This window comes from Dasypus novemcinctus, chromosome 19, assembly GCF_030445035.2.
Source record: "Dasypus novemcinctus isolate mDasNov1 chromosome 19, mDasNov1.1.hap2, whole genome shotgun sequence".
Classification (NCBI taxonomy): Eukaryota; Metazoa; Chordata; class Mammalia; order Cingulata; family Dasypodidae; genus Dasypus; species Dasypus novemcinctus.
The window spans coordinates 51,268,410-51,286,162 of record NC_080691.1 but is presented as its reverse complement, the minus strand read 5'-3'; the positions used below and the strand labels follow the sequence as shown (position 1 = coordinate 51,286,162).

The window sequence follows — 17,753 nt, the reverse complement described above, 5'->3', positions numbered from 1 at the left end:
AATCTCTTGTGGATGACTTGTGTTTTTAAATATCTACTCTGTCAGCCTATAACTTTTTTTTGAGTTGCCAGGGGCTGGGGATTGAACCCAGAACCTTGTATGCGGGAAACCAGTGCTCAGTCACTGAGCCACATCAGCTTCCCAGAGTTGGCTTTTGCATTTGTTTTACATGTTGCTTGTTTTTTTGTTTTATCTGGAGGCACCAGGAACCAAACTTGGGACCTCCCATGTGGGAGGTGGGGGTTCAACTGCTTTAGCTACATCCACTCCCAGCCTATATCTTTTGATTGGGGAATTTAATCCATTCACATTCAGTGATATTACTGTAAATGCATTATTTACTTTTACCATTTTATTCTTTGGCTTTCATATGTCATATCTTATTTTTGTCTGTTTTTTTCACTCTTTTGGTTATCCTTTTTGCTATTCTTGTCTTATATACTCTCCTACAAGCCTCTCTCCCTGTATTTTTCTTTCAGGCTTTAGGGTTCCATTTAATATTGTTTTTTACAAACTCTTAGTTTTTGTTTGTTTGTGAATATTTTATACTCACCTTCATATCTGAAAGACAGTTTTCCTGGATAAAGAATTCTCAGTTGACAGTTATTCTCTTTCAGTATCCTAATTGTATCATACCACTGTCTTCTCACCTCCATGGTCTGATGAGAAATCCACACTAAGTCTTACGAGACATCCCTTGTGTGTGATGGTTTGCTTCTCCCTTGCTGATCTCAGAATTTTCTATTCTATATTTGATGTTTGACATTCTGAGTAGTATGTGTGTTGGAGTATGTCTATTTGCATTTATTGTGATTGGAGTACACTGCATTTCTTTCTTTTTTTTTTAAAGATTTATTTTATTTATTTATTTCTCTCCCCTTCCCTCCCAATCCTGGTTGTCTATTCTCTGTGTCTATTTGTGTGTTCTTCTTTGTCCGCTTCTGTTGTCAGTGGCACAGGAATCTGTGTTTCTTTTGTTGCGTCATCTTGTGTGTCAGCTCTCCATGTGTGCGGCGCCATTCCTGGGCAGGCTGCACTTTCTTTCGCGCTGGGCAGCTCTCCTTATAGGGCATACTCCTTGCATGTGGGACTCCCCTACGTGGGGGACACCCCTGCATGGCAGGGCATTCCTTGCACGCATCACCACTGCGCATGGGCCAGCTCCACATGGGTCAAGGAGGCCTGGGGTTTGAACTGCGATCCTCCCATGTGGTAGACGGACGCCCTAACCACTTGGCCAAGTCTGCCGCCACACTGCATTTCTTGTGCATATAAATTCCTTTTTTTCATGAGTTGGGAAATTTTTAGCCATTATTGCCTCAAATATTCTTTCTGCCCCTTTTCCCTTCTCTTCCCTTTCTGGAACTCATATGACATGTATGTTGTTATGTTTCATGTTATTTTCTAACTCCCTAAGCCCCTGCTCAATTTTTTCTATTCTTTTCTCTCTTCAATTCCAGCTATTCTGTCTACTGTATCACTTATCCTTTCTCTATAATTTCAAGTCTGCTGTTGTATGCCTCTAATATGCTTTTTAAAAAGCTTGATTTGTTTGTTCGTTTGTTTGTTTATTTATTTATATCCCCCAGATGGTTCTCTTGTCTGTCTGCTCATTGTTTGCTTGTCTTCTCCAGGAACACCAAGAACTGAACTTGGGACCTCCCACATGGGAGGTTACTGCCCAACAGCCTGAGCCACATCTGCTGCCCATGGGCTGTGACATCTACTCGTTGCGGCAGGTGTGGCCTCTGCTCATCTTCTTAAGAAGGCAGCAGGATCCAAATCCAGAACCTCCCATGTGGTAGGCAGGTGCACAGTTGTTTGAGCCACATCCACTTCCCTCTAATGTATTTTTTTTAATCTTTATTTTTTTGTTTTTATTTTTTAAATTTTTTATTGAAGTATATCATTCATACATGATCTCTCTTTATTTTTTAAAAATGTTACATTAAAAAAAAATGACAGGTCCCCATATACCCCACCCCCCTCACCCCACTCCTCCCACATCAACAACCTCTTTCATCATCGTGGGACATTCATTGCATTTGGTGAATACATTTTTGAGCATTGCTGCACCACATGGATAATGGTTTACACTGTAGTTTACACTCTCGTTTACACTCTCCCCTAGTCCACCTAGTGGGCCATGGCAGGACATACAATGCATCTGTCCCTGCAGTACCACCCAGGACAACTTCAAGTCCTGAAAATGCCCCCACATCATATCTCTTCTTCCCTCTCCCTACCCTCAGCAGCTACCGTGGCCACTTTCTCCACATCAATGCTACAATTTCTTTCATTACTAATCACAAAAGTTCCATAGTAGAATATCAGTAAGTCCACTCTGATCCATACTCTATTCCTCCATCCCGTGGACCCTGGAATGGTTATGTCCATTCCACCTCTATAATGGGAGGGGCCTTAGATTCCACATGGATGCTGGATGCAATTCTCCTGCTTGCAGCTGTAGGCACTCTTGGCTCCCTGTTGTAGTGGTTGACCTTCACCTCCCTGTTAGCTGGCTAGGGTGAGTCCAGTAATCCAGAGGGCAGGAGTTACAAGTCTGCTGAGGCTCAGGGCCTGGCTGTCACATGGACAGTCCAGAGATTCAGTTCTCCTGTGTTTTGTTTTTTTAAAGATTTATTTATTTATTTCTCTCCCTTTTCCCCCACCCCGGTTGTCTGTTTTCTGTGTCTATTTGCTGCGTCTTCTTTGTCCACTTCTGTTGTTGTCAGCAGCATGGGAATCTGTGTTTCTTTTTGCTGCATCATCTTGTGTCATCTCTCCGTGTGGGCGGCGCCATTCCTGGGCAGGCTGCACTTTCTTTGGCCCTGGGCGGCTCTCCTTACGGGGAACACTCCTTGCGCGTGGGGCTCCCCTACACGGGGGACAACCCTGTGTGGCAGGGCACTCCTTGTGCACATCAGCACTGCGCATGGGCCAGCTCCACACAGGTCAAGGAGGCCTGGGGTTTGAACCGTGGTCCTCCCATGTGGTAGACGGAAGCCCTAACCACTGGGCCAAGTCCGCTTCCCACCTCCTGAGTTTTTGATTTCACCTATCATGTCTTTCATTCCCATGACTTCTGTTACTTTTTAATTCAGGTTTTCAGATTCTTCTTTAGGCTCACTGTATTAGTTAGCCAAAGGGGTGTTGATGCAAAGTACCAAAACTCTGTTGGCTTTTATAAAGGGTATTTGGGGAGCACATAAAAGCTTACAGTTAGTTACAAGACCCTAAAGAGTCCAACTCAAGGTTGCCATTTGTTGAAGCAAGGTGGATGGCAGTATCTATGAGGGTTCAGCCTTCCTTTCTCTCAGCTCCAGATTGGCATAGGACTTGTTTCTTTCTGGGTTTTCTCAGCAATGTAAACTATCAGGCAAATGGCTTATTTCTCCCCAGAGCCACAGGAACAAAGTTCTCTCTGCTGCCATGTTTTGGAGCTCTCTCTCTTCCTGTGTATCTTCTTCTTTGTGTCTTCTCGAGTGAGTGCATATTTATATCAGCCCACCAAGGGGTTGGGGACTTAACCTGAGTTACACCCTACTGACTGGGTCGAATCAAAGTCATAATCTTAATATAAATTAATCAAAGACATCTCAGCCGAAGCTAATACAATCAAAGGGTATCACGCCCAGAGAAACAGACCAGTTTACAAACATAATCCTTATCTTTTTGGGAGTTCATGAATAATCTCAAATTACCACATTCATTCTGTGTCTACTTGATATCCTTTATCTCTTTAGCCATATTGTTTTTCAGCTCATTAATTTTGATTTTTGTGAATCTTGTTGATTAGTTGTCTTGATCTACAGTCTTATTCTGAGTCCTGGCCTCTAAAGCCATCTTCCCCAGAGAGCATAAGCTTCACCACCTACTCTACCAACTACTGGTCACTGGCCTCCATCCAGATGCCCAGCCACCAAGTCCAGCTGGCCAGCAGCATGGCCAGTGCTTATGCTGACACTGGAGGCTCGGGCTTCTGGATCTCGTGTTTGCTCCTCTAGATCCCAGGGTGGCTGGGGTTGTGGCAGCCTGTCCGCCAAGATGACCAGGTGTCTGGTGAGAATGGGGGGCATCCAAGAAGACCATGCAAGAATTGAACAACTGTTTGGACTCCTACCTGGACTGAGTGGAGGAATCTGGAGACTGACAATTGGAGACTGGAGGGCAAAATTCGGGAAAACATGGAGAAGAAGGGACCCCAGGTCAGGGACTGGGGGCATTACTTCAAGATCATTAAGGAACTAAATGCTCAGATCTTTGCAATGTCTGCATTGTTCTGCATTCTCAAGTATGAGACTGAGCCGCCCATTCGCCAGTCTGTGGAGATCAACATCCATGGGCTCCACAAGGTCACTGCTGACACCAGCATCACTCAGCTGCAGCTGGAGACTGAGACTGAAGCTCTGAAGGAGGAGTTGCTCTTCATGAAGAACCATGAGGAGGAAGTAGAGGGCCTACAAGCCCAGATTGCCAGCTGTGGGCTGACCATGGAAGTGGACGCCCCCAAATCACAGGACCTCAGCAAGATCATGGCAGACGTGCGGGCCCAATATGTGAGTTGGCTCAGAAGGACCAAGAGGAGCTGGACGAGTACTGGTCTCAGCAGATTGAAGAGAACACCACAGTGGTCACCTCTCAGTCTGCTGACATAGGGCCTTCTGAGATGACACTCATGGAGCTGAGATGGACAGTCCAGTTCTTGGAAATCAATCTGGACTCCACGAGAAATCTGCAGGCCAGCTTGGAGAACAGCCTGAGGGAGGTGAAAGTCCACTACACGCTGAAGATGGAGCAGCTCTGCGGGGTCCTGTTGCACCTGGAGACAGAGCTGGCACAGACCTGGGCAGAGGGGCAGTGCCAAGCCCAGGAGTAAGAGGCCCTGCTGAACATCAAGGTCTAGCTGGAGGCTGAGATTGCCACCTACTGCCGCCTGCTGGAAGATGGGGAGAACTTCAAGCTTTGCGACTCCCTGGACAGCAGCTACTCTGTGCAAACCATTCAGAAGACAACCACCCGCAGGATCATCCATGATGACAAAGTGATATCTGAGACCAACAACTCCCAAGTTCTGAAGCATTGAGGCAGCAAGAAGCAGGGTACCCTTTGGGGAATGGATGGCCAATAAACACATCTGCATCTTTAAAAAAGTTCTGTGTCTCATTTGGGGCTTTGATATATTCCTTTGCTTGGGGCATTTCTTCCATTTTCATAGTATGGCTTGTAATTTTTTGCCGATGTCTAGGCATCTGATTGAGATGGTGAGTTTACTCAGATGCTCAATCTCTCTCTTTCACAGGGATTTAGTATCGGGAGGCTGTGTGTTACTGCTGTTCTTTGATTCTTGATTCAACCTGTTATGGGTCTTTAGGATTGCCCCAGCTGCTCAAATCTGGGCACTGGAGCCAGTATTGGGTTGCAGACCCACTTCCCAGGGCCTTGGGGAGGGAGACTGTAGATGCCAGAAAAGCCTCAGTTATCTGTTTACTTGCAATTTCCTTAAGTGCACTTCCTTGTTCCACCAGAATATGGAGCTCTTTGACAGCCCTCTCAGTTCAGAGACTGGTTGGGGTGTGTTGGCTGCAACATGAGCTGGATCAATGTGATAGAGGATCCTCTACCTAGAAAGTAAGAGCCTCATTCAAACTTTCTCAGAGGTAGTTCTGCAACCTTTGCTGGCAGCCCCCTCTCTTCCCAGGTAGGAAATAATTCCTCTCCCCTCTGCATCCATCCTCAACAACCCGACTCAGTCAGTAGAGAGGGAGATGAAAGGGTTGGATCTCTAGTCCCCTGCTGGCTCCAAAGGCAAACAATGGCACAGACCCATCCAGCCTGGAAGGGCTCAGGGGATAAAGGAGACCAAATTTGTTGGTCAGCCCCGGTACCCCAGCCCCGGTACCTAAAAAAAAGAAAAAAGCAAAAAAGCCGAGTCAGCCTTAGGCTGTGTCTCTTTCTCCTTTCCTGGGGAGGTGGCTCTCTGGGTCCCACTTTACTGTTGCCACTGGCCCTGAGGCCGGAGAATTCAAGAGTCTATAGGGTGGCGGAGGATGCCAGCAGTTGCAGCTGCACATTTTAACTCACAGTTTTGCTGTTGCAATTCTTTTCCTTTGTCCCTTTCTCTTCAGGGTGGTGTCCAGCCTTCTCATGGTATCCTAAGCCCTAGAACATTTTTTTTTCCAGGCCATTTTTTTCACTGTCCTCTAGCTATTTTTCTGGGAGAGAAGAGAGTCCCATGTCTTTCTAGTTCACCATCTTCTAGAAGTTTGTTCCTCACTTGTTTCTAAAGGTAGAATCTTTAAAAACTGAGTAGAATCTTCAGCTGGTATTTCTGTTTCTGTTCCTTCATTGCCTTCTGAACAATGATGGCTTCCTTGAATGTTGTATTTTGAGAGTAATCAGGATCTTCTGATTCTTCCTTTATTGTCACAGCTTCCATTTCTGGGAAAATTCCAGAATCTTCCACAGGATCAGTTTTCACTTTGGTCAGGGCCACAACTTCCACACAGACCTTTCAGCATCTGCTACTGTCACCCAACCACCTAGGTGCTTCCTTAGCTCTAGGAAATGTCTCTTAAGAATAAATGAAGTCCCTGGTTTGTTCTCCAAAATCCATTTCAGGGTTGCAAGTTCATAATTCTCAGGATGTTTAAAAGTAACTCCTTCAGGAAGTCTCTGAACTACCACAGCCAAATGGTCTCTTAACATCTTCTCATATGAAAGAGGTTCTACTATTGATTTGTCTAAAGCTTTTCCATAGCAAAGGCAGACATAGTCCTCAACTGTTTTTCTCAGTGTCTCAGTTTCCACAGCATCTACACTCATCCAATTTATATGAGTTGTAGATTTCATTTTACGCATCTCTGCAGGCTTTTCTTCTTCAACATAGTATTTTACTAAATCTTTCTGAAAATTCTTCCTGGTATTGACCAAAGCACATCCTCTCTCAGTTTCAACAACAAACACATCTCTTTTATACCCTGCAATGCAGGCTACTTCTGCCTTGGACTTTGGCCAGTTCTTTACATATTGACTCGAGAGTAGACATGAGGAACTGCCATCCTGCTCTCCAAAGATGCCTCATTTTCAACAAGCAGGGCAAACATTGCTACTTTGGCCACGATACTAGAGAGCCATCACCTCAAGATATTGCCAGGGCTGAAGTGCCAAAGGGAAGTGAATGTGGGCTACAACCAACTGCAGTTGCCACCGATCAGTATAAAAGCTGAGCTGAACTGGAAAGTGAGCAGGAGATGAGAGGGTGGGGGGTCCATGCATTTCAACCAAGCTCCTGTCACTACCACCTGACTGACCCGACAGGGCCTTGATGTGATCACAGAAAGGGAGGCTGGGGTAACCGCAGCAGGCAAGCACCATGGCTAAAGAGCACGAGCAGGGATGCAGAGGGTCGATTGGCAGCCCTTTTTCTCTGCTGAGTTTTTCTCCTCATTTCTGATTTTGGTTTTAAGAATCCTCTCTTTTATCCTTTGTTAGTCTAGCTAAAGTTTTGTCAATTTATTGATCTTTTCAAAGAACCCTCTTTTTGTTTTGATTCTTTCTACTGTTTTTCTATTTCTCTATTTCATTTATCTATGCTCTAATCAGTATTATTTCCTTCTGCTCATTTCATGTTTGCTTTCTTTTTATTTTTCTAATTCCTCCAGGTGTGCAGTTAAGTTTCTGATTTGAGATCTTCCTTCTTTTATAATGTAGGCATTTAGAGTTATATAGTTTCCTCTGAGCACTGCCTTTGATACCTCCATAAGTTTGGGTATGTTGTGTTGTTCTTGTTTTCATTCATCACAAGATATGTCTTAATTTTCCTTTGACCCATTGGTTGATTGAGTCTATTGTTTAATTTCTTTTTTTTTTTTTTTTTTTGCAGTTTTCACTCTGTCATTTCTACCTTCATTTCATTGTGGTTGGAGAAGATACTTTTTAATGTTTTCTATCTTTTTTCAATTTCTTGAGACTCGAGAGCATTTGTTCTACCCTAGAGAAGAATGTATACTCAGCTGTTGTTGGGTGAAGTTCTATATATGTCTACTTTGACTAGTTGGTTTATAATATTGTTCAAGACCCCTATTTTCTTATTGATCTTCTGTCTATAAGTATGGCCATTACTGAAAGTGGTGTACTGAAGTCTCCTACTCTTAATGTAGACTGTTAATATAGCCCTTCATATCTCTCAATATTTGCTTCAGGGAAGCGGATATGGCTCAAGTGATTGGGTTTCTGCCTACCAAATGGGAGGTCCATGGTTTGATTCCTGGTGCCTCCTAAAGAAGACAACAAGCTGGCATGACAGGCAGGCATGGCAAGCTGACACAAGATGATACACAAGACACACAAGAAAAAAAACCCTAATGAGCAACACAACAAAGCAGGGAACAAAGATGGCTTAAGCAATTAGTCACCTCCCTCCCACATTGGAGGTCCTGGGTTCAGTTTCCAGGACAAAGAAACGAAAGATGAACAGACACAGCAAGTGCAAACAATAGGGGGAGAAATAAATAAATAAAATAAATCTTTAAAAAATGTATTTGCTTCATATATTTTGGGGCTCTGTTACTTTACTAGGTGCATATGTTTATAATCACTGTATCTTCTTGATGAATTGATCAATTTTCAATATATAGTGCCCTTCTTTGTCCCTTCTAATAGTTTTTTACTTAAAGTCAATTTTTAAAATTAAATCTTATTTTTAGAGAAGTTTTAGATTTACAGAAAAATTGCACAGAAAGTACAGAATTCCCAGAACTGTCCCAGACATATTTCCCTATTAGTAAGATGTTGCATCAGTCTGCTGCATTTGTTATAATTGATGAAGTAATATTGGTACATTATTAGTAACTAAAGTCTATAGTTTACATCAAGGTTCACATTTTTGTGCTGTACAGTTCTATGGATTTTCTTAAATCAATTTTATTGATACATATTCACAAAGCATACAATCCATCCAATGTGTACAATCAGTGGTATTTGGTATAATCACAGAGTTGTGCATTCATTACTTCAATAATTATTAGAGCATTATTCCAGTAAAAATAATAAGCAAAAAGCCCCTGTACCCCTTAATAACCTCTCAATATCTCTATCCTTCCCCTGTCATACATACCTGCTATTCAGTTTCTGTTTGTATTTATATTTTGTATAGATGGAGTCAAAACAATATATAGTACCTTTTGTTTAGTTTCTTTCATTTAGTTTATTTATTTTTTGCTCTTAATGGAAGATTATTAATATATTATTATACTCTACTATCCATAGTTTGCTTTGGTTGTATTTTTGCCTGATACCAACATCTTGTAACATTAACATGCATTTGTTCTGTTTCAAAGAAAAACAGTCATATATGCAATATTACCCAGACTCATATTTCACATGAGGTTTTGCTATGCTATACAGTCTTATGTTACATTTTTTAGCTCTTTCTAGTAATATATACATGTCCTTAGACTCCCTTTTAACACTGTCATATCCATTTATTTTGAACTGTTCATTACAAACACTGTGATATCTTTTCACCATTTCTATTCATTTCCAAAGATTAACAAACAACCATTTTACCAGTTTTGTTAATCCTCAGCTTTCCATTCTCTAACCTCATTCTATTTTCTGGTGACCTACATTCTAGTTATTAACTCCATGAGTTTACACAATATATTTAAGTCACAGTAGCACAATCATACAGTATTTGTCCTTTCATGTCTGGCTTGTTTCACTTAACATAATGTCCTCAAGGGTCATCCATGTTGTCAAATGTTTCATGGCTTCATTTCTTCTTACGGCTGCATAATATTCCATTGCGTGTTTATACATTTGCTTGTGCATTCATCAGTTGAGAGAAACCTGGATTGGTTCCATCTTTTGACAGTCATGAATAACACCACTATGAACATCAGTGTGCAGATGTCTGTTTGTGTCACTGCTCTCAGTTCTTCTGGGTATTTACCTAGTAGTGGTATAGCTGGATCATGTGGCAAATTTGTATTCAACTTCCTTAGTAACTGCCAAACAGTCCTTCAGAGTGGCTGTACCATTCTACATCGCCACATATAGTGAATAAGCATTCCTATCTCTCCACTTCCTCTCCAGCACTTGTGGCTTTCTGTCTCTTTAATAGTGGCCATTCTAATGGATGTTAAATGTAGTTTTGATTTGCATTTCCCTAATCACTAGTGATGCTGAACTTTTTTTCATGTGTTTTTCACTGTTTGTATTTCTTCTTTGGACTAATGTCTATTCGAGTCTTTTGCCCATTTTTTAATTGGGTCATTTGTCTTGTTGAGTTGTAGCATCTCTTTATATATAATGAATTTTAAACATTTATCAGATATGAGATTCCCAAATATTTTCTCCCATTGAGTTAGCTACCTTTTCACCCTTTTGACAAATTCCTTTGAGATGCAAAGGTGTTTAATTTTGAGGGGGCCCCATTTATCTATGTTTTCTTTGGTTGTGCATGCTTTGGCTCTAAGGTCCAAGAAACCACTACCTACCACAAGATCTTTAAGGTATTTCCCTACATTTTCTTCTAGTAGTTTTATAGACCTGGCTTTTATACTTAGGTCTTTGATCCATTTTGAGTTGATTCTTGTATAGGGAGTGAGATAGGGATCCTCTTTTATTTTTTGGCTATAGATATCCAGTTCTCCCAGCACCATTTGTTGAAGAGACTGTTTATTCCCATTAACATGGACTTGGTAAGTTTGCAAAAACCAGTTGACTGTAGCCATCTGGTCCTGGAATTCTCTTTGATGGGAGATTTTTGATGATGGAGTCAATCTCCTTAAATGTGATTAGTTTGTTAAGTTCTTATATTTCTTGTAGCCTCAGTGAAAGTTGTTTGTGCATTTCTAGGAATTTGTCTATTTCATCTAAGTTGTCTAGTTTGTTGGTATCCAGTTTCTCATAATGATCCTTTTTATTTCTGTGGGTTCAGTCGTAACTTCCCTTCATTTCTGATTTTATTTGCATCTGCTCTCTTTTTTATTTTGTTTGTCTAGCTAAGGGTTTGTCAATTTTATTGATCTTCTCAAAGAACCAGCTCTTGGTATTGGTGAGTTTCTCTATTGTTTTATTGTTCTCAATTTCACATATTTCTGCTCTAATCTTTTATTATTTCTTCCCTTTTGCTTGCTTTGGAATTGGTTTGCTGTTCTTTTTCTGTTTTCTCTAGTTGTTCAGTTAAATCTCTACGGTTAGTGCGTCTTTTTTTTGAAGATTTTTTATTTCTCTCCCCTTCCCACTCCCCCAGTTGTCTGCTCTCTCTGTCCATTTGTTCTGTGTTCTTCTATGTCCACTCGTATTCTTTTTCCCCCTCTCTTTATTTTTTAAAAATATTACATTGAAAAAATAGGAGGTCCCATATACCCCCCACACCCTCACCCCACTCCTCCCATATCAACAACCTCTTTCATCATCATGGGACATTCATTGCATTTGGTGAATACATTTCAGAACATTGCTGCACCACATGGATAATGGTTTACATTGTAGTTTACACTCTCCCCCAGTCAACCCAGTGGGCCATGGCAGGACATACAATGTCCAGCATTGTTTGTATTCTTATCAGTGGCACGGGGAATCTGTGTCTCTTTTTGTTGCATCATCTTGCTGCATCAGCTCTCCATGTGTGCAGCGCCACTCCTGGACAGGCTGCACTTTTTTTGCGCGGGGCGGCTCTCCTTATGGGAAGTGCTCCTTGCATGTGGGGCTCCCCTATGTGGGAGACACCCCTGCGTGGCATGGCACTCATTGAGCACATCAGCACTGCGCATGGGCCAGCTCACCACATGGGTCAGGAGGCCCTGGGTTTGAACCCTGGACCTCCCATATGGTAGGCAGACACTCTTATCAGTTGAGCCAAATCCACTTTCCTCTTCTCTTTTAATATAGTTGTTTGGGGCTATAAATTTCCCTCTCAAGACTGCCTTTGCTGTATCTTATAAGTTGTTTTTTTTTTTTTACTATCATGAATTTTTTTTTTTTTTTTTTTTTTTTTTAAAGATTTATTTATTTTATTTAATTCCCCCCCTCCCCCGGTTGTCTGTTCTTGGTGTCTATTTGCTGCGTCTTGTTTCTTTGTCCGCTTCTGTTGTCGTCAGCGGCTCGGGAAGTGTGGGCGGCGCCATTCCTGGGCAGGCTGCACTTTCTTTTCACGCTGGGCGGCTCTCCTCACGGGCGCACTCCTTGCGCGTGGGGCTCCCCTACGCGGGGGACACCCTTGCGTGGCACGGCACTCCTTGCGCGCATCAGCACTGCGCATGGCCAGCTCCACACGGGTCAAGGAGGCCCGGGGTTTGAACCGCGGACCTCCCATATGGTAGACGGACGCCCTAACCACTGGGCCAAAGTCCGTTTTCCATGAATTTTTTTTTAAGATTTATTTTTTATTTATTTGTCTTCCCTGCACCGCCCCCCCCCCCCACGGTTGTCTGCTCTCTGTGTCCATTCACTGTGTGTTCTTCTGTGTCCGCCTGTATTCTTGTCAGCGGCACCAGGAGTCTGTGTCTCTTTTTGTTGCATCATCTTGCTGCATCAGCTCTCCGTGTGTATGGCACCACTCCTGGGCAGGCTGTGCTCTTTTTGCATGGGGTGGCTCTCCTTGTGTGGGCACTCTCCTCGCACATGGGGGTCCCTTACGTGGGGGACACCCCTGCATGGCATGGGACTTATTGTGCACATCAGCACTGTGCATGGGTCAGTTCATCACACAGGTCAGGAGGCCCTGGGTTTGAACCCTGGGCCTCCCATATGGTAGGTGGGCGCTCTACCAGTTGAGCCAAATTTGCTTCCCTCATAAGTTTTGATATGGTCTCGTTTTCATTTGTCTCAATACATTTACTGATTTCACTTGCAATTTCTTCTTTGACACACTGATTATTTAGGAGTGTGTTGTTCAGCCTCCACACATTTGCTGGTTTACTTTTTTCCTATTATCGATTTCCAGTTTCATTCCATTATGATCTGAGAATGTGCTTTGTAGAATTTCAATCTTTTTATATTTATTGAGAGCTGCATTGTGACCCAACATGTGGTCTATCCTGGAGAAAGATCCATGAGCACTTGAGAAGAATGTATAACCCACTGAGTTTGGATGCAGTGTTTTGTATATGTCTGTTAAGTCTAACTTGTTATTCATATTATTCAAGTTCTCTGTTTCCTTGTTGTTCTTCTGTCTAGTTGTTCTATCTAATGATGTGAGTGGTGTTTTGAAGCCTCCAAAGATTACTGTAGAGATGTATATTTCTCCCTTCAGTTTTCTCAGTTTGTCTCATACATTTTGAGGCACCATGGTTAGGTTCATAGATATTTATGACTGTTATATCTTCCTGGTGGATTGTCCCCTTTATTAATATATAATGGCCTTCTATATCTCATAACTTTTTTTTACATTTAAAGTCTGTTTTATCTGATATTAGTATAGCTACCCTGCTCTTTTTTGGTTACTATTTGCTTGGAGAATCTTTTTCCAACATTTTACTTCAACTGGTTTGTATCCCTGGGTCTAAGGGAGTCTCTTGTAAACAGCATATGGATGGCCCATGTTTTTATCAGTTCTGTCAGCCTATATCTTTTGATTGGGGAGTTTAATCCACTCACATTCAATGATATTACTGTAAATGCATTATTTACTTCTTCCATTTTCTTCTTTGCTTTTAATCTGTCTTTTTACTCTTCTGGTTATCCTTTATTCTTTATTCTATACTCTCCTCCAAGCCTCTCTCTCCTGTATTTTTCTTTCAGGTTCTGATGCTTCCTTTAATATTTCCTGCAAAAGTGGATTCTTTTTTATGAACTCTCTTAGTTTCTGTTTGTGAATATTTTATACTCACCTTCATATGTGAAGTAGAGAATTCTTGGCTGGCAGTTTTTCCTCTTCCAGTATCCTAATTGTATCATACCACTGTCTTCTTTCCTCCATGGTTTCTGAAGAGAAATCCACATTAAGTCACACTGGGCGTTCCTTATGATGGTTTACTTCTCCCTGCTCTCAGAATTTTCTCTTTGACGTTTGACTTTCTGAATAGTATGTGTCTTAGAGTAGGTCTTTTCAGATTTATTCTGAATGGGGTATGGTGTATTTCTTCAATATGTAAGAGTTGGGAAATTTTCAGACATTATTTTCTCAAATACTCTTCTTGCCCCATTTCCCTTTTTTTCTTCTGGAACTCCCGTGACATGTATGTTGCATTTCATACTGTCATTTAACAGCCTGAGCCCCTGCTCAATTTTTTCCATTCTTTTCTCTCTCTGTTCTTTTCTTTCTTCAACTTCAGCTGTTCTGTCCTCAGTATCACCTATTCTTTCTTCTGTCATTTCAAGTCTGCTGTTGTGTGCCTCTAATGTGGTTTTTCAAAATTTTATCTCACCTATGGTCTTTCATTTTCATGAGCTCTGTTACTTTTCTATGCAGGATTTCAAATTCTTCTTTGTGCTTACTCAATGTCTTCTTGATGTCATTTATCTCTTTAGCCATATTGTCTTTTAACTCATTAATTTGATTTTGGAAATTTGTGTGCTCTTGTTAATTAGTTTGCTCAAATCATGCATCTCTTTCAGTGCTTTGAGATTCATTTTCTTGTGCCATGTTTTCCATTTTCTTAGTATTGCTCATAACTTTTTGCTGATGCCTAGGCTTCTTATTAGGATGGTATTTTAGTCAGATGCTCAGGTTCTTTCTCTTTTGTAGGGTTTAGTGGTGGGAGGGTGTGTTACTCCTGTTCTTTGATTCTTAGAATTGTCCCTGTTAGTTGCTCAAAACTGGGCTTTTGACCCAGGAATGGGTGTAGATTCGCTTCCTAGGATGTTTGGGAGGCTATAAAGGCCTCTCTTACCTTTAATTTTCTCACGTGCACTTCCTTGTTCTGTCAGCAGATGGTGCACTTTAGCAGTCCTCTCAGTTCAATGCCTGGTGGGAGTATTTCCTGCAACACGGACAGAATCACCATGGTAGAGGCTCCTGCCTGGAGGCTAACAGTCTTGACATTCAGACAGTCTTCATGGCAGCCCCCTCCCCTTTTCCAAGGTAGGAAATAATACCCACTACCCTCTGTATCCTCAACAATCAGTCCTGGTTGGTAGAGAAGGAGATTGGGAGGGTTGTATCTCTTTAGCCCATTCCAACTCCCAAGGCAGACAATGGTGTGGCCCACACAGCCTGGAAGGGCTCATGGGACAAAGCAGACGAAGTGTGTGGATCAGAAGCTGAGTCAGCCTTAGGCTGTGTTCCCCTCTCTCCCCTTTCCTGGGGAGGTGCGTCCTCAACAATCAGTCCTGGCTAGAAGAGAGGAGATTGTCAGGGTAGGATCTCTCCAGTCCTGTGCTGTCCCCCAGGGTGGACAACGTCACGGTCCCACCTGGGCTGGAAGGGCTGGTGGAACACAACAGACCAAATTTATAGGTCAGAAGCTATCAGCCTTAGGATGTGTCCCTCTCTCTCCCCTTTCCTGGGGCAGTTGGTCCCTGGAACCCACTTTGTAGCTGGCTCAGAGGCCTAGGAATTCTAGAGTGTCTTTAGTGTGTGGGAGGGTGCTGGCAGTAGCAGCTCTTGGTTTCATCTCAGTTTTGCCGTCATCGTGAATTCCCTCCTATGTCTCTCTCTCTTCTGGGCAGTGTCCAATCTTCCTCAATGATAGTTTCTAATTTTTTATCCTATTCCTTTGCATGAGCTATCACTTCCTGTTTGTTTTTATGTTTTGCAGTCTTGTTGCAACCTGGACATTTTAATATTTTAAGGTGCTAACTCTGAAATTTAGAGACTGAGGCATCTATTCCTTATATTTGTATTCAACTAGTGTTATGACAGAGGTTTCCTTGATTGTCAGGAGCTAACAAAAAAAAAAAAAAAAAAAAAGAAAAAGAAAAAAGAAAACCTTTTCCAGTCTTTGTAGATTGACCTGTGTGAGTGCTGTTCTTCAGAGCCTGGCTGTTCTAATAATGAGTATAGAGAATAGCCCAAGGCAAAAGCATAGGGCCCTCCTAAGTCTTTTCTCTTGTCCTGGGCATGTAACCCTAGGAATTTTCTCACTTACATGGGAGATGAATATCCTCATTCTCCTAGGAAACAAGTGTTTCCTCATGGTCCCAGGTGCTACACCGTATGTCCCACGACCTGCAGTCCTTTGCACCAGATGAGTGCAATTTGACTGTTTTCCTATAGTGTTCTACAGGAGAGCTCTGAGTCTCTGTGCAGGGCAATCTCTGGGATAGCAAGCCTGCAATGAGTGTCCAGGTTCACCCTTCAGGCTGCCCCCAGGCACAAAGGAATGGACATGCATGCACCCTAGTATATGCACAAAGGTCATGCTGTTGCTTCCAGAACTGAAACCAGAGACCTGATTGGGAGCATGCGCATATTCTTGCTCAGCTGGTTAGCGGGTTGGGGAAGCAGCAAGGATGCCGGGGAACCCCACCATTGTTGCCTTTTTCTTGGTTCAGTGCTCACTATAAACCTTTCATTGTTTTCTAGGACTTGGAAAAAGATGTTTCTTCCAGGTCTTGCTTACTGATTAAAGCTTCTGTAGAGGTACAGAGCCCTGCCTGGAGTGTCTAATTCCACCATCCACTTATGGGGTGAAGATAAGTCCAAAAGGAGGCAGAGGAAGGGGCTCAGACATGGTGGGTGGGGTGAGCAGAGACAATCAGCACCCAGGCACCTGTGAGGGAGGAGCACTGCACAGGGGATCACAGATGCCCAAGAAGTCTTATAGGGTGAGAAGGCTAAGTGTTCCCCAAAAGGCCAGGTAAAGGGTGGTCTCAGCTGAGACAGCATGAGAGAGTGGCAGAGGTGAGATTCCTATGTGTAGGTCACTGTCCCTTGGCAGTCAGGGGGAACAAGGGTGCAATGTGCTGTCACTCTGGCTGCCCAGCCACTCCTCTAAGGCCTTGTAGGCTGTATGCTACCCTGCCCAGTGGCCCATGTGTGTAGACCTGTAATTGAAAGGCTCCCTAGAGATGGCCTGCAGTGACCATGTTCTGGCCACTTGGCATGGGCTCAGTTAGGGATGGGTGACGGAGTCGGGGACACAAATCAGGATAGCTTCTTAGACTTACACCTGTCTGCCAGGTTACCACTAGGTTGCCAGGAGAGGTGTTAGTCCTAGGGAGAAGACAGTCATCTGCCTTTGGACCTGTAGGGTGAGCAATGTCTCTGGTATATCCCAGTAGCTTGTCTTAGTCTGTAGCAGAGCCTTAGTCTGAGCTACTTCCACCGCAGTTGCATAGAGGTTTTGGGTTATGGGGTTGGGTTTCCTGAAGTTTCCAAAGGGATGTTTCCTAAGAAGGACAGTAGGCCAAGGATGGGCTCTGGAGACAGAATAACGTGGGGGCCAGCTGGTGGTAAAAAGGGGTGGTGCAGAGAACCCCAGTGCCCATGTAGGGCACTTCCAGAAAGAAGGCATGGGCAACATGGTCTGAGAAGAGCCTTTTGCAGTGAGATCACTTCAGAGGCAGCTGGGGTAGCAGTCTGAGAACCAAATTTGAGAAGGGAGTTGAGGAAGTGGAGGCAGTTGGAATACCACCTTTGAGGCTTACAGGTGAGGGGTAGAGAAAAGCTCCAGACTCCAGATGGCTCTTTTAACAGGCACCCTCCCACCTGCCCCAGCTGTTTGGCCCCAAACCCCAAGACTCAGTCACAAGTCCACCCCCAGCTAGGTGTTGGCTGGCCCTCCTTCACAGGCCTCCTGCACCTGGCCCCTTTCTCCACCCTGCTCTGCCTTCTTGGACCCTTGCAGGGCCTCCCAACT

General features: G+C 43.2%; 2 pseudogenes; one reads left to right on the top strand and one right to left on the bottom strand.

Annotated features, from left to right (window-relative positions):
- Positions 1 to 1,709: 1,709 nt before the first annotated feature.
- Positions 1,710 to 5,086, top strand: LOC101433469 (keratin, type I cytoskeletal 18 pseudogene; annotated as a pseudogene).
- A 1,162-nt stretch (positions 5,087 to 6,248) lies between these two features.
- LOC111761272 (general transcription factor II-I pseudogene) lies at positions 6,249 to 14,485 on the bottom strand (annotated as a pseudogene).
- Between the last annotated feature and the right edge of the window lie 3,268 nt (positions 14,486 to 17,753).